Here is a 26,580-nt window from a genome sequence, read left to right as displayed (position 1 = left end):
AAATATTTTTTTATACCAGTAAAAAAAATTATATAATATAAAAGTTTTGAACCTAAATAAGGTTCTGGGGAAAAAACATTTCACAATATTAATACACTTTCTGAGGTAGAACCGAGTTGTGAGGACCTTTTTAAACACAAAAAAGATTTTATGCTGTTAAAATAACACGTTACAAACAGGTAGGGCATTTCACTTTATTGTTCGCCATAGCCACACGCTGCTACGTAACAGTTAATTGGCTGAGGACCTGAGTGAGCACCAGTCTGAAAATAGTGCCCCATGTGTGTAAATCATGACGTAGCGAATGGAGACTGCTCCTAATCACAGCCTAAACAAGGCCTTCATTTTTGGCACATACTTCACTCTGTCGTAGACATGATGTTCGGGAAAGCAAGGACTAAAACGCACGAGGGTATATAAAGATAGAAAGATAAATATCACCGCTCACACTATCTCGGCACAAATGTGCAAACACTCCCGGCAGATGCTGCCAGGAGCTTCTGATTGACATGGACGACAGAATGGCTCATTTACTTATTTTAATTCCCATTCTGCCAGCTCCTAATGAGAGGAAAAATGAGCCTTTATTTGCGAGAGGGGGAAAGAAGAAAAAAAATGCAGAAATGCAGCTTTTTGGGGGTTTTTTCACCGCTCCAGGGAATGTTTCCACTGTTCCATATGGCTAAGAGATCTGGCCAGCTCTCCAAAAGTTCTCCTAACGACTAAAGTCTTCTCGCCCCCCCCCGAATCTCATAACTCAAACTCATCTCGATGGCTAATTAGCGCACGGAGAGCCTAAACCACTTCTCTATTAGCTTAAATCGCTGATTGGTTTGCGATTGGGCGTTTGCCATGAAGAATGCCTCCAGGACACGCAGCTCTTCAGAAGTGCGTGGACAGCAGGCTGAAAACAGTTTGTTTTGTAGGTGCTGGCGAGTGCGCTAACGCAATTTGCTCTTATTTGCTATGGCTCGTTTTTTCGCCCTCCCTCCCTCCATCCCCGTTCCCATCTCCACTCTCTACAGACGAGTGTGTAATAACTTTGGAGACCCCCAGTTGGGAATTGGGTTATTAGTTTCCCTCTTTGTGCTAGTGGGAGTAGATTAAGCCGCTTGTAAAATAAGCCGTTATTGGCCGTCCAGCCATGGTGTAAACGAATCAGGATTTATTGAACTTTGGTTCTAGTATTTTTTAATACACACATATATATATATATAGGAAAGGTGCTTAAATATGGGTGCACTGAATCACTTGGTGGTTACTGCGAATATTGTGCCTGTCTTATAATGTGAGAGTGGAGGGACCAGTAAGAATACAAGTAACCAGTCAAGACCAATGGTCTGATTCCATGGACCCTTACAATATCTTACATCTGCACTCCACGGCACCTCTAGTTATAATGCGTGATGATTTCTTCTTAATTACTGGGCAGACAGCAGGTTCGCTTTTCATAAACCTTTGCACAACGGGTCTAAGGGCCATGATAACAATATTGACACAACAGAGACAATTCCCCAACATACAACATATTTCAATATGGTCACAAATCATAACATGTAGTTTTCATGGAACGACATTAAGGGATTTCTTTTCCGCTAATTCATTAGTTCACCAATCAGAATGCTTGAACTAATGTACAAGTAAAGGACAGGTACAGATAGTGTACAGAGATGATCCTTTTCAAAATACAGATGACTAACATGCAATCCTTTCTTGTTCTGTAAACCATGAAGATATGCCTCATGTGACATTGCACATGACCTACAGCACTACATCTAATGCAGCACCATGAAAAATGGACCTAATAAACACAGCTTGGACCACAATGAGCACAACAGAACATAGTGCTCATATTAAGAGTATTCTATAAAAGCACAATCACTGCATACAAATGTTTCATTATGTATTGCTGTATGAAAAAATGGCCTTCAGCACCTACCTTTTATGTTATAAAAGCAGGCTTTCACTGATACAGTTTTAAGCACTCAACCAAAAACCTTGAGACATTAATACTAGATGCCATTATAGTATTTCTCACTAGAGGAAGCATCACTGCTGCATCTCACCCATGGTTCTCCCATGATGCACCACATTCAAGTCAAGAGCTGGGTGGTAATTGGCAGGGAAGATGAAATGTACAGGGACCTTCAGAATTGGACACCAGTCTGCATGTTAGTGGATATGGAATGTGGATTTTGTTAACAATTCTACAAACGACACCATACAATAATCTTTCTTTATGAGTTTTCCCTCCACAGACTAAGACACAAGCTCAGTAATGAGGTGCTGCTAAATATGTATAATAAAGCCATCATGGTTCTCAGAGTCATAGAAGGCTATGTGGAGTTGTCAGGGGAGAGCGTGATAAGTGACTTCTGTGAATTCTCTATTATGCACAGTGTTTCATGCACCGATAAAGGGGAAAAAGAGAAGAAGAAATCAGAGTTTGCCTCTTCTTGCTTGATTGACACCTCATTTCTGATAAAGCACAGCTTTTGACTGGGAGAATCAGGAAAGTTGTCTGGTGTGATTCTCTTTTTAAAGAGGGCCCACAAAGGGCTGATGAGCCAATTCACCTCAATATTATATACACTGGTCAAAAAAAATAAAGAGAACACAAAAATAAGACATCATAGATCTGACTGAATGAAATATTCTTATTAAATACAAAATCACACACATTGCTGGAAATCAAATTTATCAACCCATGGAGGTCTGGATTATGAAAAACACACTGCAGGTTTATTCAACTTTGATGTAATGTCCTTAAAACAAGTCAGGCTCAGTAGTCCCTGTATGACCTCCCTACAATGTCTGGACAAGCTCCTGATGAGGTGGTGGATGGTCTCCTGAGGGATCTCCTCCCAGACCTGGACTAAAGCTTCCACCAACTCCTGGACAGTCTGTGGTGCAACATGGTGTTGGTGGATTGAGTGAGACATGATGTCCCAGATATGCTCAATTGGATTCCAATGCATCAATACCTTTGTCTTGCAGGAACTGCTGACACACTCCAGCCAGGTCTAGCATTGTCTTGCATTAGATTAGATACAATTTTGTAACCTTTCTAAAATCAGCAAGTTCTGCTTCCTTTCATCAGTGTTATTAATTTTTTGGCAAAATCGCAATAATGCTGTCAGAAAATCAATTAATTCTCAGATACTAATCGGAACAAGAATTTACTATTGAGCACTGTCTAAAAGTATTTCGGATTTCAACCAGATGAACAGAGAAAAACAAAAATTTTCTTATATATTATACATATACGCTTAAAAAGTGTGTACATCCCTTTTAAAATGCAGGACTTTGTGATGAGGACGCAAACACGCCTTTTCACCCTAATAGATTTGTTTGTTCTCCAAAATCACATTAAATGAGGGAAAAGATTGCAAATGGTTTATTGTTGAATGGTTTTTATATCACTACAAAACTGCTATTTTAACAGGGATGTGCATACTTTTTATATCCTCTGTATTATGAAGTGCATGCTTGCCATAATATGTACAATCAGTGCAATTTTTCTATTGCATTTCGTGATTTTCACACAACCAAAAGAGCAAAATAAAAGTCCCCCAACCACTTAGCTCCTCATTGCGCTCTGTGTTCCAGAGAAGGACCGGCACAGATGCGAGGGGAGAAGGAGGCAAACACAGCTGGGGACAGCAGCTCGACAGGAGCTGACTGTGAGTGCGGCTCAGGTACTGTCATTCACTCCGTCTTCCCCTGCCTGCTTCTTAAATCTCCAGCTGAACTAACAACTGTGCTTTTCGCCTCGTTCTTCCAGCCAGACTGTGTTACATCAAATCAACGCCTGCCACTTTTTTTTCACTTTACCTTGTTCTATTTTCACCATCTCGTTTGAGAATATAAGAAGTTTGTGTGGTTGTCTGCTGATGGCTGTGTTTGATTCAACGAGTCGGTGCTACATGAAACAACTTGGGGATGCGAGGTCCCACATTCCTTCTCTGTGAGGGAATCAGCTGTCTTAATGTCTGGGCCTAGAAATTTCAAATACCTGAATAGGCATTTTTTTAAGAGACAGCAATGCATGTACAGTCGTGGCCAAAGGTTTTGAGAATGACACAAAAAATTGTTGCTTCCTTCTTATTATGGAAATTTGCATACAATCTACAATGTTATTAGATTAGATTAGATTCAACTTTATTGTCATTACACATGTACAAGTACAGGGCAACGAAATGTAGTTTAGGTCTAACCAGAAGTGCAATAAGCAGCAAGTGCAGGATACAGTTCAAATAAGTTATATATATACATAAAGTGATATGTGCAGGAGTAGTACAGCGCAGTAATTATCAGGAGTGTATGGGGGGGCAGAGGAGTTCAGCAAGGAAACAGCTCTGAAGAGTGATCAGATGAACTGCAAAGTCGTGCAGTCATCATTGCGTTGCATAAAAAGGCCTCGCAGACCAGGATATTGCTGCTACTAAAATTACAGCAATAGCTGTAATCTTAGTAGATTTTGTTGGATTATCAAAAATTTCCAAGGAGAGAGGTTCAAATTTTGTAAAAAAAAGGTGCCCACAAAAGTCCAGCAAGCGCCAGGACCGTCTCCTAAAAATGATTCAGCTGCAGTGCCACCAGTGCAGAGCTGGCTCAGGAATGGCAGCAGGCAGGCGTGAGTCCATCTGCACGTACAGTGAGGCGAAGACTTTTGGAGGATGGCCGGGTGTCAAGAAGGGCAGCAAAGAAGCCACTTCTCTCCAAGAAAAGCATCAAGGACAGACAGATATTCTGCTAAAAGTACAGGGATTGGACTGCTGAGGACTGGGGTAAGGTCACCATTCGTGTGTGTCTCCTTCTCATCCAAGGGAGTGAACTCACTCACAATTTTATCTAAGAACACAGCCATGAATAAAGAATGGTACCAAAACAGCCTCAACTTCTCCGAACCATCAAGAACAGTCCAGTGAAGAACAATGCCTTTTCCAGGTATTTCCAGCATTATGGAGCACTGTGCCATAATGACAAAGTGAGAACTAAGTGGCTCGGGGAACAAAATATTGAAATTTGGGTCCATGGCCAGGAAACTTTCTGGACTTTAATCCAATTGAGAACTTGTAGTCAATCCAAGAGGTGGGTGGACAAAAAAAATGTGTACACCATGTGTATCTGGTTATTCATACTGTGTTTAAATGGATCCCACACCTAAATCGTACCAGCAGTGGTTTCTGAGCTTAATCTGTCGAATATTAAAACGATTTACATATATCTTCCCACCACACTCAAAACATTGTTTTCCATTTGATATGATACAATAAGAAAAAAGTTGTCAAGTGAACAACTTTAAGGCAGGTTGCCATGTATTTTTGTTTTAATTGCAACCACAAAGTCATTTTGATGCATTGTAATTGGTTGTAATCATTTTAACCATGACAGTGAATGTGCACTTCAAACCTTCACCGATACGGTACCATACAGTATTACATTTACAGAATGCCAGTGCGTGCCTGCATGCACATTCACCTCCCACATGTCTCCACACTGTTAATGAATTCAAGATACAGCCGAACAGGGCACAGGTATTAAAAATAGACTAAATAACCAGGCACTGTGGGTACAGAAACAGCCTGAAGGTAAAAAAAAAAAAAAAGAAAAAAGAAAAATCATCACTTAAACACCGCTGTCTTGGTGGATGCAGGCCGCGCTCAGCGGGAGACGAGCGAGCTGATTAAAGGACAGGGGATCTGATGGCTTGCACAGATGACGCTATTGATACCAGGCGCGTGGCGCGTGTATATTTAGCACTGGCTCAAAAAGGCAAATGACAGCCAGGACTTACCAAGTCAGTGATAGGAAAGTGAGCGATAACGACGAATTGTCTTAAGCCAAATGCCGATCTGGTGCTTAGTATGCTGAGATCACACACCCGTCAGTCAGCCGAGGGAAGGAAGGTGCGAGTTGAAGAGCGGCAGTGGGCAGGAGGAGAATGGGAGTGTGTACGAGAGGTGCGTACTCGAGGATGATCCCTCTTTCGGTTCCATTGATTCTTATCCCCGACCAGACAGCAGGGTCAATTTAATCAAATTTTGCTGAGGGAATTAGCACCCCGTTGCCACTCAAAAGAGGTTCATTAGGAGCCAAACTGGAATTCAAATGGAACACGTCCCTGTATGTGTGTACAGGTGCGTGTGTGTGTGTGTGTGTGTGTGTCTGAGGCAGACGGAGATTGAGCGCGTAGGCAGGGGCCGAGTTTTAATTTTCGAACACAAACCGAGAACGACCCCATTTAAACTCTCTCATCTCTAATCTGTGTACAGATAAACAACTTCCATCGGAGGCTAATAAAGTGTGCCGATCAGCGTCGGGAGAACAAAAAGCCGCGATGCGGTGACAGTAGCCATTTTCTTAGCTTACAAAACATAAGAACTCACGTGAAAGTGTTAAGAGATCAAAAGATATGATGAAATTAGAGGACATTGGCCTCATGTACAGAGAAAGTGACTAGAAAAGTGACGCTGTTATCACTTTCCTGCCCACCACCATGTTGGTTAAATACTAAATGTGTTTCATAGAGCCCATGGAAATGTCGGTCTAAAGCTGTCTTAAGGCAGTGGAAAGAGGACTGTGGAAATGACATTCAAAATCTGGTCTGAGGTCAGTGACACAGCATTTCACTTTTATTATTAAAATGGCAGTATGTGTGACTATTTTGATAAGGCATATGTGCATTAAGAAATGAAAATTTGAGCCTTTTGGATTCAGTTTTGACCCATGAGCCACCCTTTCTTCAGTTTCTGAAGAAGTCAGTACGACGTCATGCACTTGTGCCTCACTCGTCTAATTCATGACAGATCAACAGACAAAGCCAGGAGCCACAGACAATATACTGAAACATAGGTGAAAAGAACAGGGTCTGCTCAGGGTGACAAAGGACAGGGGATGTGGGAGGACAGGGGCTACATAAAAGCAAGACACGTATTTATTGGACCGCTATAAAATATGTGGTTAATAATGTTGTCTTCTTTGTAACATTGCAAATAAACTGGCCAAAGAAACAGTGCGGCAGGAGAGCAGAGCATCAGCAGACAACTCTGAATTCACAACTAAAATTTGGTCCTTGAGACTCTGTTTCTGGGAATGGCACTTCTTATTAATATTTATAACCCCCCTTGAAATTACACCAGTGCAGGAGCCTAAAAAGAGACGAGGCAGAAGGAAAGAAAGAAACAACAAGGACTTTATATGGTAAACTGATAATTAAACTGTGTTTAAATAAAACATCTCATTACAAAAATGCCAGGGCGAAAATTAGATCTGTCTGTCCAAACAATGCAACAAATTAAAAAGAAGCAGCTAATAATAACAAATGAAACAGACAGTTTTGCTCTCCTAAAGCTTTGGGTTTCTGCCCAGAATCCTCTGTCCTGAGTCAAAAACACGCACTAACGGAAGGATCGTTAGTCCCAGCTACACACAGCAGAGATTTTTCACAAAGGGGACCCCCAACCTGGGACGATCTACCCCTAAAGGACAGGGTACAAAGAGAATGACCACAAACATGCAGAAAATGAGCAGATATGGCAAGACGTTGAGGGGCAGACAGAAACTCAGAGGTGAAATAGAGTGAGAAAACGAGACGAGATGTAAAGAAAAAATTTGATCCTTCGTCAGAAATCGACCCTCCAATTATCTACAACCCTCCAATTATCTACAAACTCTTAAACATAACTAGCAGGTGCCTTACGAAAATTAAGGAATGTTAAGTTGTTCAGAAATTCGACATAAAATACAAAACAATTAGCATTCATTTACACTAGAACTCAGTCCTGTTGAATTAACTGCTGAAAAGGACTTGAAGACTGTAGTTTTGAAGCAACATGAATGAATGACATGATGTGTAATAACTTGTCTTTGTACAGATTGAAGCCAACATTCTCAACATCAGTTAACATAATCATCAATTATATGTTAAAGATTCTTATTTGTATACAAAAGCGATAAAATGATTGCCATCATTACACATTTAAAATATAATACGAGATGTCATTTAATCAATTCTGTACTCTTCTTTTACAACCATGAGCAAAACGTGATAGATGATGGGTGGTAGTAGTCTAGTGGGTAACACACTCGCCTATGAACCAGAACCCCACTTACTACTATTGTGTCCCTTAGCAAGTTGCTCCAGGGTGACTATCCCTGTAAATACTGATTGTGAGTCGCTCTGGATAAGGGCAATAAATGCTGTAAATGTAATGTAAATATGAGATACAGGCAGCCCAGCTTTAAGTTCTGCACCAATAGTAACAAATTTGACATCACACTCCACATGGTGGACCTGAAAAAGACCCCAAAGACATCTTTCAAGATAGGATCTAGGTATAATTTTCAGAAGCACTGAAAATATACTGCTCATATAACTATATCAGCTTCAGGTTATGGCAACACAGTAGATTTGAGCAACATATAATCTGAAATGTATATAATATTAAATAACATGTTAAAAGGCAATAATTACATCATGGATTGACTGTACAGATTAGTAACTACCTGGTCAAAATACAACTAAGCAATTTAACTAATTAAGATTAATGAAAGATACAGATGCAAAATAACTGAAATATGCCTGAAAACATTGACAGGCAATGTGTATTAGCTTGCGTTTGAAAAATCTGAAATAATGCATTGACACTGTGCCCTGCCCTGTTTCCAATGGAAGGCCGTTATTATCGCTAAACAGAGCATAATTAATTATAATGACTTAATGAAATAAATTGCGTCCACGGTGTGTCCTCAAATAATTAGTCCTGTCAAAGATGGACTGGGGTGCTTGTTAGTGTCCAGTACCAGTCTAGTATTCAAAGTCTGTATTATGTGAGTTTCACATGCAATTAGATTGTAGACTCTATTGTAGCAATGCTAGGTGTGCATTAAAACAATGTAATGCACCGGCCATGCCGCTCATATTTAATCACTATTCTGATTTACTAATATAGCAAAAAAAAAAAAAAAACATTGCAACCTACTACAATGATATGCATGCATTTTATGTCTAAAACATGTCATACGGTCATTCTATAAAAAATGACATTTTGTTTTGGCAGTCATGTTATAAGCAAGATAATCCACTCCATGTTTTGTGTTAAAGGGCACTTCACATCTGGTGGTTCTTTGTCTCTGCATTTTGTGTTGAAATCCTTTAAACGTTTTATCTGTGCATGAATGTGTAAACAACAAATCATGTCCATTTCGTTTACCTCGTTTTCCCCATCAGCCTATTTCATCCGTCCGGTTTCAGGGAAGCCGTGTTGCACAATGCGTTTAACAATTCAGTTTATGCGCACACAGTTGCATGCACCAGAGGCTGAGCGTGTGTATCCGTCTCATCTGCGCGTTTGCTGAAGTAGCCATGCATCATTGCACTTTTAGCATGTGCTGACAGTTGATAACGAAGACTGCAGCAGACAGGAGCACCACCCCCCCCCCCCCCCAACTCACACATTTATGCATAATTATAATAAAAATGCACTAATCCTAACTCTAGCATTAATAGGCAGAAAGAGAAGGCTGGTTATTTTAGGCTGCAGAAATGCTATTATTTTACATAAACAGCAGGAGGTCAGCAAAAACAAGGAGTTTTAAATATTGTGGTGACATTGTTGTGGGGACATAAGTTTCGTAAGAGCACACACATACAAAGGTGGCTGTAAAAACACCAGTATGTCATTCAGCATTTAATATCTCAATGAGCAATGCAGCCTCTCAGCGTGGCGCATTCGGGGGGGAGAGAAAGCCTAGATTAATTGCCTGGGAGATCTCTCTGGCTAGGAGATGGCACAAAAGTATTGGGGCCATTGAAATGTAAAAGGGAAGAGAATGAAAAAAGACTGTACTCTTCAACATATGAAAAGAACAGACTGATAGAATATGTGCTGTCACACTGAAAGAAAAGGCGCTGGATATGCCACAGTGATGGGGGTGGGGAGAAAGAAAGAAGAAAGAGAGACATAGAACTGTAACCTTTTGTGTATATATGTTTGTGGGGACATTTGTGTGTATGTCTCTGTTAAGTGTGTGCATTGATGATTTATGTAATTGTGTGTGTCTGTTAGTGGATATGTGTAGTTGTGGGTGTGATACATATGTATTTATATATGTGCATGTGTGTATATCTTTTTGTATGAATATGCATGTCTTAGATTAAGCATGTGTGTGTGCATGTGGGTGTTGTTTGAAAGTGTGGGTACGTCTCAATCTCTCGGTCCTCGTGCCTGTGTTGCTTTTGTGTCGACTTATGTGTCTGTTTGTGTGTGTATCTCAGCCCAGTCTACCAGAACACATTTGGAATTAACATGGTGGGACAAACCCCCAGTCTGAACTGAACCAAAGGCTGCAAACAAACAGACCCATTAGCAGCAGCAGATGACTGGATGCGTGCGGCGAGGCGGCGCTCACACATTCTGCACAGTGCACTGTGGTGGATGTGATGCAAAATGGCAAAAAGGGGCTTTATTTAGACCCAGACCAAGCTGGCTCCCCACAGGCCAGCCTCCGAGCCTACAGCTGTGCACCTCCACCAACATCCATATGGGCTCTGAAGTCAGAGAGGCAAAGGAAGAATGAGGGAAGGTTATCAAGCAAGAGAAGAGAAGAGAAGAGAGAAGGAGAAGGACAACCAGTGAAGGTGTTACTAAATGAGCCAAAAAAAAAATATAAATATAGATAGTAATAGAAAGGAAAGAGGGGATTGAAGAAGAAGAAAAGGATCGGTAAAAGAACACACATATACAGGGGTGTGTTGGGTGTGTCAGAAATTCACAATTGATGATGCATGCGTATTTAAAATTAATAAAATCAATTCTGTTTTACTTGGCATCTTTTAATAAGCGCAGGTAGTTCTGGTCATGTTTACTTTCCTCCCTATAAATACAGCACTAGACATAAGACAGCAAACTAATCTATGTAACCATAGTAACGTGCTGAACAAGCAGCAAGTCTCGGTCTGGAAAAGCCAATTGTACTTCATCAGCATTAACCCTTAACACAAGAGTGAACAGCAGCGTCGATGGTTCATATTTCTGCATCTGCTGTTAATGCAGAATGTGAAGGAATATTAGTCTTGATGTCGTGTCAAAGTCGCGCGTGCTAACCAGCTAGCAGCATCCCTGATCGGCTCCATCTGCCGGATGGATTCAGAAAATGAACGTTCTTATGCACTTATAAAAATGTGTTTGTACGTGTGTAAATTTGTGGTGAACAGGTGCTTCATCCCAGTAAATTGCAGACACTTCAGGAACAAACCGGGCAGGAATGCAGCGTCTGTGAACTAGTTGTTATCAGTTTAAAAATAACCCCGAACGTGTCGAGTATAATCACAGACGCTACACAGTTAAACTAATTTTCATCTTTAGTATTTGTAAAATGTCTGTTTGCCACAAACAGTTTTAGGATTATGCTGAGATGAATGACAGAGGTAATGGTGAAATACTGCCCCCTGTGTAATGGAGCATAAAGTACCAGTTGGCCAGATGTTACATATTACATAGGATGTTACATAGGATGTCCCGGTGCTTCTGGCCCCCGGCCACCAGGGGACACCACTAATATTGGACTCTTGGGGTTCTCGTGGTTTGTCTCATTTCCTGCCCTCATACTTACATTGAGTACCATCACTTCTGTATATATATTTCTGTGTGTATCTTGTACAAACAGCGCAGTAAATTCGCCTGCAGTCTTTGTGGCAACGGCCATTTTTCGGATGTTTCCGCTGGTTCATCACACTAAAAATATCTAAACATACAATGCAACGTAATTGCCCAGCCCTACTGGCAAGAAATCTTAAACTGTAACACTAGACAAATAGGAAAAGGAGCAGACTAGAGAGCAGAACAGAACCACGGTAATACATGCAGGAACGCAGACACACACTCCGTTATTACGGGAGGTAGGAACGAGGGCCATCCGCCTCCTTTCTAATTCGGAGTCCAGTCCTATAAGCCCCCAATGTATCAAAAGCAGGTCTGCATGCACCCTTAATAAAAAAAGAAAAGAAAAGATTAAATGAGGGGTCAAAAATTCCATTACTGAGGATGATCCTGTTGTCCTCCCATTCTTATCCGCAGAAGGCTATGCACCACTAGTGACAAAAGCAATTTGAACAGAGTTATCCAAGTGTTTTATTCCAAACGTCTGCGACTCTTGGGTCTTTTCTTCTTTGCTAATCGTTTTTTTTTCTTCTTCCCCTTTTAGCCTATAGCAATGTGATAATTAACTTGGTAACAAACAGACTGCAATAATTATGGCGTTTATTCAAAAGAAAGGCGCTTGTGCCGCGTGACGGCGGGGAGAAGCGCCGAAGTACAGATGAGCGAGTCTCCGTTGCACTAATGGAGTCGCCGGGCCTTGACAGGCAGCCCGCTAATTTACTGCGAGAGGCAGCGCTCACGCTCCCCTCGCTGGTCCTCTGTTTGGAAACCTTTGAACTGCCCGCCCCTCTCGGCCCCCCCACGCGGCGTGCAAACACCGCGCGACTCAGATCGTTACACAATTAATTCGTAATTGCCCAGCCACAGCGCATTTCCTTTAACGTCGAGCCGCTGACCGCGTTTTTTTAATTTTTTTATTTTTACTCTTCTTCTCGTAACTGCAGTGTGAGCTGCTATCAAATTAGCGGCCTTTGGAAATATCAAAGCTTTTTGCCGAGATGGATTATCCCGACTTTGTTGCAGGAAGCGCAGTCAAGTCCCATCATTAAGCGGGCCTTGAATTCAGCACGTCAGCTGTGTGAGTGGAGGCCATTTTCATTGTCTGTTGTGAGCGTGCATTTCCCACGCAATCAAAAACGAAAGGTCACGAGCACGCTCAAGCGTGACAAACAGGGAGAAAGTTCAGTCCGTTTACGTTCCATCAGTTCTATGAGAACACTGATTAATTGACGTCTCTGTAGAATTATATACATTTCAGCAAAGCCGCGTTGGCCTGGTTGTGAACACCCCGCAAATCAGTTTTAATCCCACTGACGGGGGGACAGGACAACCTTTTAACCTGTTTCCAGTTTCCACCAAGGCAGCCCAGCATATTCGAACAGTCACGTTCCGCGGATACACAGCAGAAAACCACACGAGGCAGAGCATATATTCGTCATCCCTGGCAAACAATTCTCTTTATGGGCAGTGATTTATTCTCAGGGAGGAGCTGGGCAGTTGTAAACGCAGAGTTGTACCCTTCGGACAGGGTCCAGGCAGGGTCCCATAGCTCCGAGGGCTGGTGGTCTGTGTTGGTGCACAGCGCCTGTGGTGGGCCCAGTTGGGTAGCAAGCGATAAATTACCCGACGGTGGGCTGGCGCAGGTAAAGCACAGACAACACAACCTTCCTCCTGAGGCTCAGGTGGGTTTGTACAGTCCCCAAGAAAAAGTGGGTTTAAAATGGCCCAGTGCAACAACAGCTGGGATCCACTGTGTGTGCATGCAGCTCTGCCATTTAACATTCTTTTTTAGTGTTGTTATGGCTCATTATTCAATTATTTATACTGTGCATAAAATTTCCGATGGCAAGGTGGGGACGTGAAAATGCGTTTTGCTTTGGCTTGTCACTGATTGAGCATCATTTAATTTGCAAAAATCTATTTCCCAGTCTAGGCATGGAGCATTGTGACATTAGTGCATTAACACCATTATGTGGTTTGGTTGCACATTTTACTTGTCTGCCTAATTACTTGTTTAGAGCTACATTAAATGATGTATAGTATTAAAAGAGGCATATTCAGAATTAGAAAAAAAATTTAATTTGTATGTATCAACCATATTTTCTTGCCATTTCAGATGTTAATAAAAAAGAGACATATAGGTTGCATAAGAGTATGAATGCAGAGATTTGTTCAGTTCTCTGCCAACAAAATGCTTTATAATGCTATGATATATAATGTTATAAATCATAAGCATGGAGATAGTGATCTGTGATTGGACCCCATGTGTTGAAACAATGATAACAGTAATAAAATAACATAACATATTTATATAATGGTGATATCTTTGTGGTATTAGACATGGATATAGAAAAATTAGCTTGCCCCCAAATCAGTGGCCCAGTATTCATACTCTGTTTTATCCAAATAGCTAGAATTATGATTAAAATGCATGTGTATTCAGCCTACACATGTCTATTGGCTATGTACTATTAGAGCCAATATTACCATATTAATTTGAATCAAACTACTATGAAGTTGTCCAGCACCAAAGTTGTCCAGCACCATGCAGTTGTCCAGCACCAAAAAGTACAAATATACCTTTACCCTTGATGTTCTGCACCATTCAAATTCAAACTTATACGAGCATGCAATACTGTCACATATGATCAAAAGTCAAAACTGTAGGCCATTACATATTGCTACATATTGAATACTGCTTTATGACCTTAACAACAGAAAATATGTGCTCCATACATAGACCATAATAGAATCCAGATTCCATAAGATGCCTGTGGCTAAAGCAGAGTGTACTCCTGCTGGTTTAATAGCTTAACTCCGACTCCATTTTGGCTCTGTTTTGATTCATGGAATCCTGGAAAGAAAGAAAAAATGGAAACCTAATTTCTGGACAATTCTCAACAGATTTAAGGCACCCTTGCTATTGTTTTCAAACACAATAAAGAGAGCGGTGGAATGCAATGAAGAGTGCAGAGCGTTTTTGCTCCACACACTGTGGGCGTGGCCTAACCGTTCTCTTTATATTGAACTAGCGAGTCCGTGCACAGTAAGTGCCATCTCTGTTAACGTGTAAGACGTGTCTGTGGCGGCCACTTGTGCTGGTGGAAATCGCAATTCTGTTGTCTTCTGGGGCCATTTGTTACTTTAGATTTCATGGGGGCGGTTAGCTTCTTGTCTCCCACCGGGCTGATGTTTTCATGGCTGAGTGCAGCTCTAACATCAGAGGTACTTCCTGGTTCTTATTCAAAGGATTTCTATAATCTAACCTTATTCGTCTGCTCCATCACATAACATTTGGAAAATAAAAATAGAAATGCACAAGAACCTCAGACACCACAGTCAGTAGTTTGGAGGCTTTTGAAATATGCAACACGAATGACTTGATAACTAATTAAAATAATTACCATCTGCTTCTTCCATGCCTGGATTACTGTAACGGAGGTATGCCCACTGTGCGCACAGCTGGAAGCGGTGCTGATATCGCTGCCAATAACTGCATCACTGCCACTTCTGACACTTGTGCAATCATCATCACAACTTCTGCTGCTACTGTAAAACAGCCTTAATACCTCAACTATACTTGCTATATTTAAGACATATTGCACTTTAAAACAAATTCTCTTTTGGGGACAGAAATTAGTTTTTGTACCTGAGAGGATATGCACCCTAAAGATGTGATGTCCTGAGGGTACCTGTATACCGTCTACCTACAGGACTCACGGGTTGTCCTGCATTGTAGTCATTGTCGCAACGGCACGGGGCTGGTATGATACAAACGCTCGACATATTAATAACGACACATGACACATGGCAGACAAACAGAACCAGGTGACGGAGATAATGCACACATGCTGACTAGAAACATACAGGAACATTCATAACATAAAACAGGAGATAACAATAAGGAGATTATTCACACACCAGGGAAACCAGGCCTGGCGTGCCAGGGAACGGCCTCCTGCTCACTCCATTCGTCTCCCCAACACAGAACCCCTCTGGGCAGACTATGTCCTCCATACATCGAACCACAGCAGACAACGCAACATGGATGCAGGAATCCTTGACCCCACCGTGGAATCTTGTGAGTGCGGGATCCTGCCTTGGAATGCCAGGCATCCGTACCTCCATCCACCTTGTGGAGTATACACGACCCCCGGCCATGGGCTTTAAAAACAGTGGCAAAACCTGGCCTGGACAGGGGAGCTGGCGATGTCTTTTTCAAGCATGGGAAAAGCCGGATATCCCCCTGTGGGGATGAGCAGGAAGGACACAAATGCTCAACTCCAAGGGAAAAACAAAACTACACTTAAAAAAATGCCAGTAAACCAGAACTGGGTGACGGAGATAATACACACACATGGGCTAGAAAAATACATTTATAACGCAGAACAGCAGGGAAACCTGGCCCGGAGTGATCGGACCATGATAGTTATACGCTTTGGTGGCTTTGAGTTGTGTGTTTTTGCGTTTTGGCCATCGTGCCTTTTTCATTTTTTTTATTAAAATATCCCCTGTGCCTCTCCTTCACCCCTTTGTGGCATTTGCATGCTCTGCAAATCTTCAAATTTAAAACATTTATGTACACAATTATGTGATATATGTGTTTTGATTCATACTGTTTGTGTTGGTAGATCATCAAGCCCTTTTTTCTCAGTTGACACCACACCAGTTAAAATACTATGTAGGTTTAATAGCGTATCTTAATTCAGAATAGAAGGAAAACTGCTAAAACATGCCGTGTATGGTCATATAAAGATTTTTTTGTCCTGTCTAAATGGAGGTCCAGGAATTTTACAGCGTCGGGGTGGCAAGTACACTTTAAGCCCATCTGTTTTGAATCAGGAAGTTGACTAGGCTCAGACCCTGTGCTACTGTATTGCTGAAGACATCCAATGATTTCCCTGTGTATTCACAACCTCTGAGCAGGTCCACTGTAAAACAATTAAGGGAGAGAAAATGCAGAAAGTTTGCCCCTCCATCTGGCATCTCTGCCTCTGACAAGGTTGCGCGTCTTCCAGAGGGGGCTCCCCTCACGCCTCATCCCATCCATCACGTTATACCCCAACAATCTGGCAACCCCATCCCCTGTCATCAGCACCTGCTTTACTGCACGCTCATCGTTTCGGGAGCGTGACAGGTGACTAATCCTGGAGAGCCAGGTCCTTGGTTTGGTAAAAGAATAAATATATTAATAAGTGGATAAATAAAACCGGCTGCCCACTCTCCTTTCCCTCAAATCTGACACCTGTATCGGCCTCCCCTGCGCCACATTCGTGGCGGGCCGGGCAGATGCATGAGACACTCGCTCCCTTAATCTGTTTATCCGTGATGAAAGGCGTGAATGAGTTCCCGCTGCCCTCTAACAATGATGCGCGGCCTACATTACAATTACAATTAGCGGCAGGAGGGGGTGGATTTGTGAGAAATTGGGGGCAGAATGGGTCCTGCCAGGTCCTTATCACTCTGCATGAGCGGGGGATGTCCCTCTTTTAACGTTAATGCAGTTTTTTTTTTTTTAAGGCACTAAGCGGCCCTAAGACCGGCCTCGCGGCAACAAAATAGAAGGTCTGTCATCAAGGTGAGGAACATGCAGGGACAGATGCAGCTGTTGAGAGCTGCATCCTCCGAGTGTCACTAATGGAAACACCCCTGCTGTCCCTGTAGTGTGAGCTGGATGCAGAGGTGAGTAACAGCTAAAATCAATTTCCATTTCATGTTCTGATGGAAAGATCCATCACAGACGGAGAGGTCTGCGGCATCTGTGCAGGCAGTGTGCAGTCTTGCAGTCTTGTGGAAAGACGCTTTATTCTAAGAAGCGTCCGTATTTTCAAGAGTTTAAAATGTTTATCAGAACTCGGCTCCTTCTGCTGAGCCCCACTGTCAAACACCGCTGGTAGGTGTGCATTTGATGTGCTGTCATTGTTGGACCAGCCGGGGTATTCCGTCTCCATCGGAGTTTATCGTGAACTGTTCTCCCCTGATTCCGGATTGTTTGCACCTCTTCCTGTTTATATATATTTGCCTTTTTTGTCTCACATCTTTGTCCGGTTATTGTAAACGGTGTGTCCTGTCCATTGTTTTCAAGTGTGTTATATGTTGTAACAAAATTCCCTTTCGTCTAAATCATGCGAAGGCGCCCAAACCCTCTTCGCCAGCGCCAGAACGGTTACGTGCACAATGCAGTTCATTTTAAATACTAACCTTAGTTATGATATGGATAGTAAGGAATGATTTTATGATGCTTCAGATTACAAACCAATTGCTCTAGACAGACTCACCAGTATGACATGAACATAAGATCATTAGAACATTTGTCAAGTGGCCATGATGTACTTTGGTGCCCAACATTTAAAAATCCTATAAGGCAATTTTCACAATTTAATATTGTAATTAATATACTCATCAATGCAACTTTCTTTTTTGGACATTTTTTTTGGACAAAGGTGAAGGCACACAACTATTAAATAACATGTGAGGTTACGTAGCCAAATTTGCGTTTTTGAAAGCGGTGACATTTTACCATGACAACAGCAGTCCTGAAAGAGTTCTTGTTGTTGAGTTAAAGCTAATGGTCATCTCATGTAGCTTCTTATGAAGATGACAGTGATGTACAGGGCAGCCATGAAGCTAAATATACTGGGCCAGTTTCCAATTCATGGATTAAGCCAAGTCCTATTCTAAAAGCACTTTTGAGTAGAGAACATGTTCTCTTTCAGTCCAGGACTAGGTTTATTCCATGAACAGGAAACTTGATTCTTCAAAATACCAATATAGCCTCCAATTGCTCCACAGAGGCTTCTAACAATCATTCAATGTTCAATACCCAAATGACTCTAATGGCAGAAAACCAATGGTCAGCCCATTGTTATGGCAATGTCATGCTTGTCACCTGGTTCAACAGTAATTTCCACCTCTTCTCTACTCCTCCAGATCAATATGCCCAGTTCTGATCGATCAAAATCATCCTGTACATCCTTACCCAATCTGACAATACATGACACAAATGAATTATTCCACACTATATAATGTAATATAATGTACAATGTAATATAATGTTTTTAACACTTTACAGAATACTGAATGCTATTTTTTATTGGCAAGTAACAAGGAGAGTTCTACAGATTGTCCAGATGTGACTTTCTGCACTTCTGCTTCATAAGTGAGTGTGTTACCCACTATGCTACTACCACCTACGTCCAGTAACTTCTCGAATGACATAAAAACCCAATAGGGGTCGTTTTCCCAGATGACGCCAGTGCTCCATAGTATGCTGTTTTCATGAGAAATCTCATCAGAAACGCGACCACGCGAACATGCTGCACGCAATTATCTACCTTGCTAAGCTTTCAGCACCACACCGACCACAGCGCACCCCCTCCTCTCGTCCAAAGTGATCAAGCATGCCCAAAAACCAAAAAAAAAAACAGAAATGCGAATATAATGTGGAGCTATTGGCAAAGGAGAGAGGACGGCCATCTTCTCGCCTCTGCGCGTGCCGCTAATTCCGTTTCATTACCCCGTCCACGAAGCCTGGCTCGAGATTTCGGACGCGAGTCTCCATTTCCGTGACAGCACAGTATCAAATTAGGAAAATGAAGGGTACAAGGTGAACTGAGCAGGAGAGGACCGGGAATTGTGCCGCCACGAGGACTGAGTGGAAGAAAAAAAGAAACACGAGTGTATCTTCGCAATCGATCGGGTGGGATGCATGAATGAGAGCAGGAAATCAGAACTCATTAGCCATATTAAAGCGAAGTGGTCTTACCCAAACCCCCCCCACGTTCTGTAATTCACGGAAACTTCTTTTTTAAAGATGTTTTGTTGACAACAAAGGGCCTTCTAACAGCAGTTCATCTGAGAGGCCTTTAAGGCTACATGCAAATGTACAATTAGAGACGTCATACAATCCATTAGAGGGGCGAGTGAGCGTCTGATCGCAGGCCCGCACTGCCCCGCTCCTCTCCCTCCCACCAGCTCCGTCAAATCTGCACAAACACAGATGCGCTCTCAACATGAATCCCAAATTCGCTCCGAATTCACACTTAAGACACACACACACACACACAGTCCCACGGGCTCTCTGGTGATATTTAAAAGCTGTCAAAACCGCGTCCCGAAACTTTCATTCAGGAATGCCTGGGCCTGCCCAGCGCTTCGTTTATTCAGCGGCGTGTTTTTTCGCAGTGGTTAGCCAGGAGTTTCATCCATGGGACATATACACACACACACACACACAAAGAGAAGATGGGTGTCACATGGGATTAAGCGGCAGCAGGTTGTCACCAGGAAAGGCCGTCCATTGTGCACATTAGCGCCGGCACCAGGAGACACCCAGCAGAACCCCGCAGAGAGACAGGGGTCTCGCTGAACTCCAGATGACCTGGACACTCCCTTGTCTTCTTCCTTCCTTGCAACTCGATCTTTTCAACACACACACACCCTTTTGAACAATTAAATCCCTCCGGTGTTTTATATACCCCCCCCCCCCCATGCCCCCAAAACATTCCCCTTTAGCAGCTTTTTTGCAGCATCGCCACCGGGTACCAATAATTCAGATTCAAGATTCAAGAGGTTTGGTCATAAACTTATAACAAGGAAGGTAGCTCTGATAACTAATAATATGTAGATGAAATCTAGGGCATAATAATAATTATTAACACACATGCACACACTCTGAGGCAAGATAAGTGCCAAAGTTTTATGTTAAGGGGGTGCGTTTTGGAGTGGTTATTTAAGATGTAGCGCCTCAGCTGTCTTAAGGAATGTAGGATGCAGTAGTTTGCCAATCACAATTCATTAATAAAAGTGTTCATAATCTATCTGCATGTTAGGTCTGGTAGCAGGGGAGACAGGATGTTGGGCATAATGTTGCCAGATTCTGCAAACTGTGCTGCCAATTCTGCAAAAAAAAATCCTTTTTGAAAATAAGTATCGAGTCACGTGTTAAAAAGTCACAGCAGTTAAATGCTTATCATATAGTTTTGGCAATTTTGTTTCGGCACATTTTTAGATGACTTGGCAACATGGATTGAACTAATTAGCTTGTGTGATATATTGACATAAAAAACAATGTGAAAGTAACATGAGAGCTTCTCCCATTAGCAGAGAGGATAGTTAGTGTCTCCTCTTCAAGACAACGTTTTTATCTGTTTATCTGTGTAAATCCTAAGGACATACTTGACCCAACCTACACTGTTTTAAAACAGTGTACACGTGGTTCAAAATTACCTATGCAAGTTGTCCAAAACACTTCAGGCCGAAGAATACAGTCTGTTCCTCCTGTTAGATTGCTATCTCATCTCACTTTTATGCTTTTAACACAGGCACATAAATGAGCTGGAATTGCCCTGGCCCATAAATTCTTGAAGACACTTCCTGGCAAACGCTCAGCTTCCCATCCGGGCCGCCTCTCCTCCCCGCCTACAAGCTCTCACATGCTTTCCGCTTGAAGATGAGCTTGTCCCGGGACTGGCAACACAGCCTGGCAGCACAGGAAGTGGCAGGACTTGGCAGCCCGCCTCCAACCCTTGCTTGCCCCGCCCACCTAATAGCAAAATCAGCGCTCCCAGCACAGTGCAAGCACGCCTAAGCAAAAAAACACATTTATTAAATTGTTTTTTTATTGCACTTCAAGGGGAAATATAAATGATAAAAGGTTTTATAGGGGGAACAAGTAAACATTTTTCCGTTAAATCATTTCAGAACTTTTTCCACGTCGCTCTCTTTTGAAATTGTTGGGATCAGCAATTTAAAACCAGGGGGAGTTTGGTTTGAGTGGTGCCATAAATTAGGCAGTGTGTATACAGGACAGCCTGCTTTGAGCTCAAACCTTGGAGGACGTTACAAAATTTTTCCCTCCCTTTGCTGTCACATAAGTCAATGGACTTTACAGACCGTTCCGAGAAAAGGCACTTACAGTAAAATCCAAACCATTTTTGGAAATAATAATAAAGTTCAATATTTTACTACAGATGAGTTATAGTATGTTTGTGGCTATACTGCCAAGTACATTAATAATGATTCCAAAAATCACATTAAGATAAGGATCACGTTTAAGAACCGAGCATTTTTTGCTACATATGATTTAAAATTTTTACATTTTTGGCCATAATCACAGCAGACACTTATTTTTTATATTCCCATAACTCAGCCAAAACGTCCAAGCTCTCTGTAGTTATTTGCATGTTTCAGCAAATGTCTGTTAATATCGGAGTCAGGGAAATGCAGGTTTCGGTCAGGGCGTTTTTTTTATTTGTCACATTTAAATTGAAAGTGAGGCAGTACTATTTTTCCCCTCTACATACACACAGACATTTTCTTGTTATCTGTAAGTCGTCAGGGGGCTGAAATTAGCGTTACCAGTGACTTTAGTCTTCAGTTTGAAGCATACCTCATAATACTATATTTGTACCCACATTCTGACTTTCTCATTCTGATCATCACAGCAAATAATCCTACAAAATATAAAAATGTTGTCGATGATAGCAATCACATCCCGATGCTATTGATGTTTCCATCCTCAATACAAGGTAGTGCAGTTCTATATGATATGAGATCTGTGTATAAGTAAAGTATTTTATCATAAATCACAGAATTTTAGTAAAAATGTATTTTGTCCATTTTTAGCACAACGGCTGGGGAAATTTGCCTTCAGAATCACTCTTTTCTGGTATAAAAACAGTTCTGTCGAAATAAAAACAGACTCGCTGTGCAGCAGTGATACTACATGATACTCAATACTATGTAAATTTTTTGTCCCACCCCTGAACTGAACTAATAACACCAACAAACTCTGACATAACAAGTTCTGCAGAAAAAAAAATTAATGCATTTGATTTCATCACCAAACAGGATGCCATATATTACCATGAAATTTTCCTCAAACTTCCTATCCACCTTAAACTTCTTCTAGAGCCATTATTGTTGTTGTGGGCGTTAATATTATTTCAAAGCAAACTTAGTTCTTTAATAAAGTTATTATCAATATTCTATTAGCATGAAGAACTGTACAATCAGATCAGGCACCACCGGACCCTCTAGCTGTTTTATCCTTCTCTTTAACTCCCGGTCTTCCCGGTAAAGTCTAGACACATGGCGCTCCAGTCTGGCTGCGGTTTGAAAAGCCAGGCAGTCTGTACAGAGAGAGACAGCAATCCGTTTAAAATGGATTCAGCCATGGAAGTCACTGGGAACGCTAATTAATTTTGCTGCCTATTCACAGGATTGTGTCGCTTTCAACGTATTTTTTTTCTCTTGGGTTCTGGAGCTGGGAGACCTCAGCATGTGGACACTGCTGTAACCAATGGAAGGGTTCTTCAAAAGAAAGACAAAAAAAAACTGTTCTACCATAAACATCTGTGTCAAAACTGGTCCTGCAGGTCACGGTATAAAATAGTGCTCACAAATTAATCACAACTGTCTCTAAATACATTGGAAAACCACCATACATTCAAAATTCGACAGAGAACAAAAAGCTGAGAGAGTGTGACAACAAGCATTTGATCATCTGGAGTATATTTATGAAGACAGTCAGCACGATGGTGTAAAATAAATACATACATTTTGCCCAAAACTAAGACATTCATTTTGCCTTGACAAATAATGCTAAAAAATACTCAAGTGCAAGTTCATAAAGCATCACCATCAGCATCTAAAATGTAACCATATTGTTGATAGCCTAAGATTTGTTTGTGATGGAAATATGAACATGAAAAACATGTCATGTAATATCTAATAATGTAATATCTATCCTCATACATACCTATCTTGGCCACATGCTTTCACATTTACATGTTTCAGAAATTGTATTAAATGTGAACTGCATAACAAATATAGTACATCTATAGTAAACCCCTCCTTCACTACAATAATTCAAAGCTTTTATCCATTGCACTGAGGTATATGGGTAAATAGTAGTAAAAACACCTTACTCATCCTTAGGACACATTTAAGACATTATTCACGTTCATATTAGCTTTAGTCCGCCATACGTCTTTTGTTGCTTATTTTAGATCCGGATAGATCCATCTGGCTTATTTCACCGTAGTTTAGTAGGTAAGTAGTAGATAACCAGCTACTACTTATGATGAACTGGTTTTTGCCCACCATTTTCCTCAGAAGTCAGATGACAGAGCACGGAAGGATGTCACGGTGAGCTGACCGCATTGTTCGCAAAGCCAACTTAAAACAACACCCCACTTCAAACCCCACCGTGTCCCTGAGGAAGACACTTAACCCCAAGTTGTCCCTGTAACAACTGATTGTAAGTCGCTCTGGATAAGGGCGTCTGGTAAATGCTGTAAATATAAATATAAATGTAAATGTATTGGAGTTTATGTAAATTCCAGGTACAAATGGAGCATGGCATGAAAACGTTGTTCAAAGTGACAGGTCTTATCATGTGTTTATGATCTCCGGTACCACGATCTCCAGTATTGACAGTATCAAACTAGATAGGAGCGTAGCGTAGAGCCCAGAATTTCACAGAAAGTGCGTAATCAAGTATTTACACCCTGAATGTGAGATGGACTTTCTCATGACCTTTTCCACTTTGTCTCACAGCTTTAGATCAATGGAGTCACTCAGCCCGCGCTGCGAGGAAAAGCATTCCCCTGTCTTCCCGTGAAAGTGCTTAAACGCACAGAGAGTCCCAGCAGCCCCTGCCTTCCGCTGGTTTCATTAAAAAGTCATGTTGCGCTGCACGCCTCAGTGGCCTGCACACGCAGCCGGGTCATGCAGAGTGCAGAATGCACACACTCGGGTTACCGGACCAGTTCACCGCTGGTAAGAGCCCTGGCTAACCCACTCCCAGCCACCAGTGTCTCAGTGGAGGGGAGGTCACTTCACGGTCACCGTCGCAGTACGCAGTGATATCCAAACGTCATTAACCCGTAGCCCATAATGTCGCCACCGTCTGGTTGATTCAGACGCGGAGGAGTTAAAAACGCACTTGGTCCAATGAGGAGCAAGGCTTTTCTGTCTGTGCGTCATTCGTTCTGTGAATTGAAAAAAAAAAGTGTCTGAACGCACTCAGATTCTGCTACTTGACCAGGTTCCGACTTCTCTGAATGCACTGAGTCAGCCTGAAGCATTCAGCAGATTTACACCATGGTCCCATTCATCCCTGCCGCGAAACTTAACAAGCTCAGACGCCACTTTTCTTGTGTCGCAGTGACGTCGGTGCGGAGCATCATGTGACACAAAAAAGTGGCGTCCGAGCTTGCGTTAAGCGGGAACGCGATGACAGTTTCGGGTGATTACCGTTCTACTTCATCAACGTTGACCTGGAATCCTTGCTCAGTCCATGAGTGCAATTTGTCTCAAGTCTCATCTCAACTTGATTCAGCGTCCAAGTAAGCCTGATCCTGGTCTACCCTTCGCTTGAAGTCCATTTACCTTTCGTACTGTCAGGTCACATCGAGTTAATGTGAGGGGCATCGCGACATCTTCGTTTTTAATTAACAAAAGTGCGATGGCCACGAAAACAAATTAGAAAGTAACATAGTGCTAACAATTCTGGGGATGCATCCTTTCAGGAAATCAGGTCTATAATATTTTGGCATGTTTCGAAGGCTTGTTTAATAAATGGATCTAGTCTACAAACTATTACAGAACGTCTCTTGCCCAAAGATTGTTAAAGCTCCGCCCCTTTTACTTCAACCAGACCACATCACAAGCTAATGTGAACGGAAAATTTTGCAGCTGGAAAAGACGTCATGTTTTTGCATTTACAGGTTACATGGCATACAGCGAAGAGTCACATTACATTCTAAAATGCATAATGCATTTGTTGGGATAGTTAGTGAGTCTCATGCCTCATGAAAAGTTGAGTAGGTCGTCCTACATTTCTAAATTCGGAGCTCCTCTGTGAAATCGTGGACTTGCACCTCCCAGACATCCATCACATGTGGCCACTCCCACATATAAAGGCCTTGACTTTTCGTAATAACTTGCAAAACATTCTTCCGTAATGAATAATGACGACTAGCGCAGTTGCTGCAACATCCACTCGCTGTCAAAATCCAGAGGGTGAGAAAAGAAAACGCCGTTTTTTCCTGCATAACATCAACGAATGGAAATGCAGTAATTTCACAATTGTCTTTTATTGACGTTTTGGAAAGTTTTGCACAAATCTGTAATGGAAATGCAACTAGTGTCAGTGCTGGACATGGAGTTGCTCTTCCGTATAAATAATGCACATCTTTTAGTTTCTTGAACTCCTTTTTCCGTTTAAAATGATCTTCGGCTCCGCAAAGGATGCTCTCTTCTCCCTCTCTCCCTCTATCTCTTCGTTTGAGTCCAGCAATTTTCCTCTCACTCTTGAGAATCTGCTTGTCTCTCTTGTGTATTTTTTCCACCTCTCTCTCTTGGTTGTCTCCACTATCTTCCATACCTCTTTTCCCTCTTGCCTTCAGAATCCACTTGGCTCATTCTTTCTCTCCTATGAAACCTCTTTCTTTCATCTCTCTCTCTCTCTCTCTCTCTCTCTCTCTCTCTCCCTTCCTGTCCATTTCAGACTCTGTTCTCAGGTCCTTTCAGCTCCTGACAGACCACCTCTGGCTCAGAGAGTGAAAGCCCTGTACTGCCGTCTCCTGTTTCCACACTTCCTCTGTGCTCTGACGGGCTCCAAGCACCCCTGCCTCTGGCCAAACCCCACCCACCCCTGAGGGCGTAGCTATGGCTACGCAGACTCCCACGAAGCCAGCATCATCCTCCGAGGAACAAAAAGATGCAAACAAGCAGTCGGGCCGGGGGGCACCATTTTCAATTGAAAGTAGTTTTTTAATCTTTGCTAGAGCACTGGATGTAGCGACTGACTCGAAATTAAAGGGTTTTTCATAAAAATGTAATCCCCTTCTGATCAGTGAAGCACAAAATAGTGAATACTACAGAGTAATAGATCTTAATGAAAAAA

At 42.0% G+C, this 26,580-nt stretch overlaps 1 protein-coding gene across 1 annotated transcript in view; it reads right to left on the bottom strand.

Annotated features, from left to right (window-relative positions):
* LOC114763701 (kelch-like protein 29) overlaps positions 1-26,580 on the bottom strand; it is a 136,181-nt gene that overhangs the window by 79,251 nt on the left and 30,350 nt on the right. The window lies entirely within an intron of this gene.

Source organism: Denticeps clupeoides, chromosome 14 (genome assembly GCF_900700375.1).
Source record: "Denticeps clupeoides chromosome 14, fDenClu1.1, whole genome shotgun sequence".
NCBI classification, from domain to species: Eukaryota; Metazoa; Chordata; class Actinopteri; order Clupeiformes; family Denticipitidae; genus Denticeps; species Denticeps clupeoides.
This window is presented reverse-complemented; position numbering and strand designations above follow the sequence as displayed.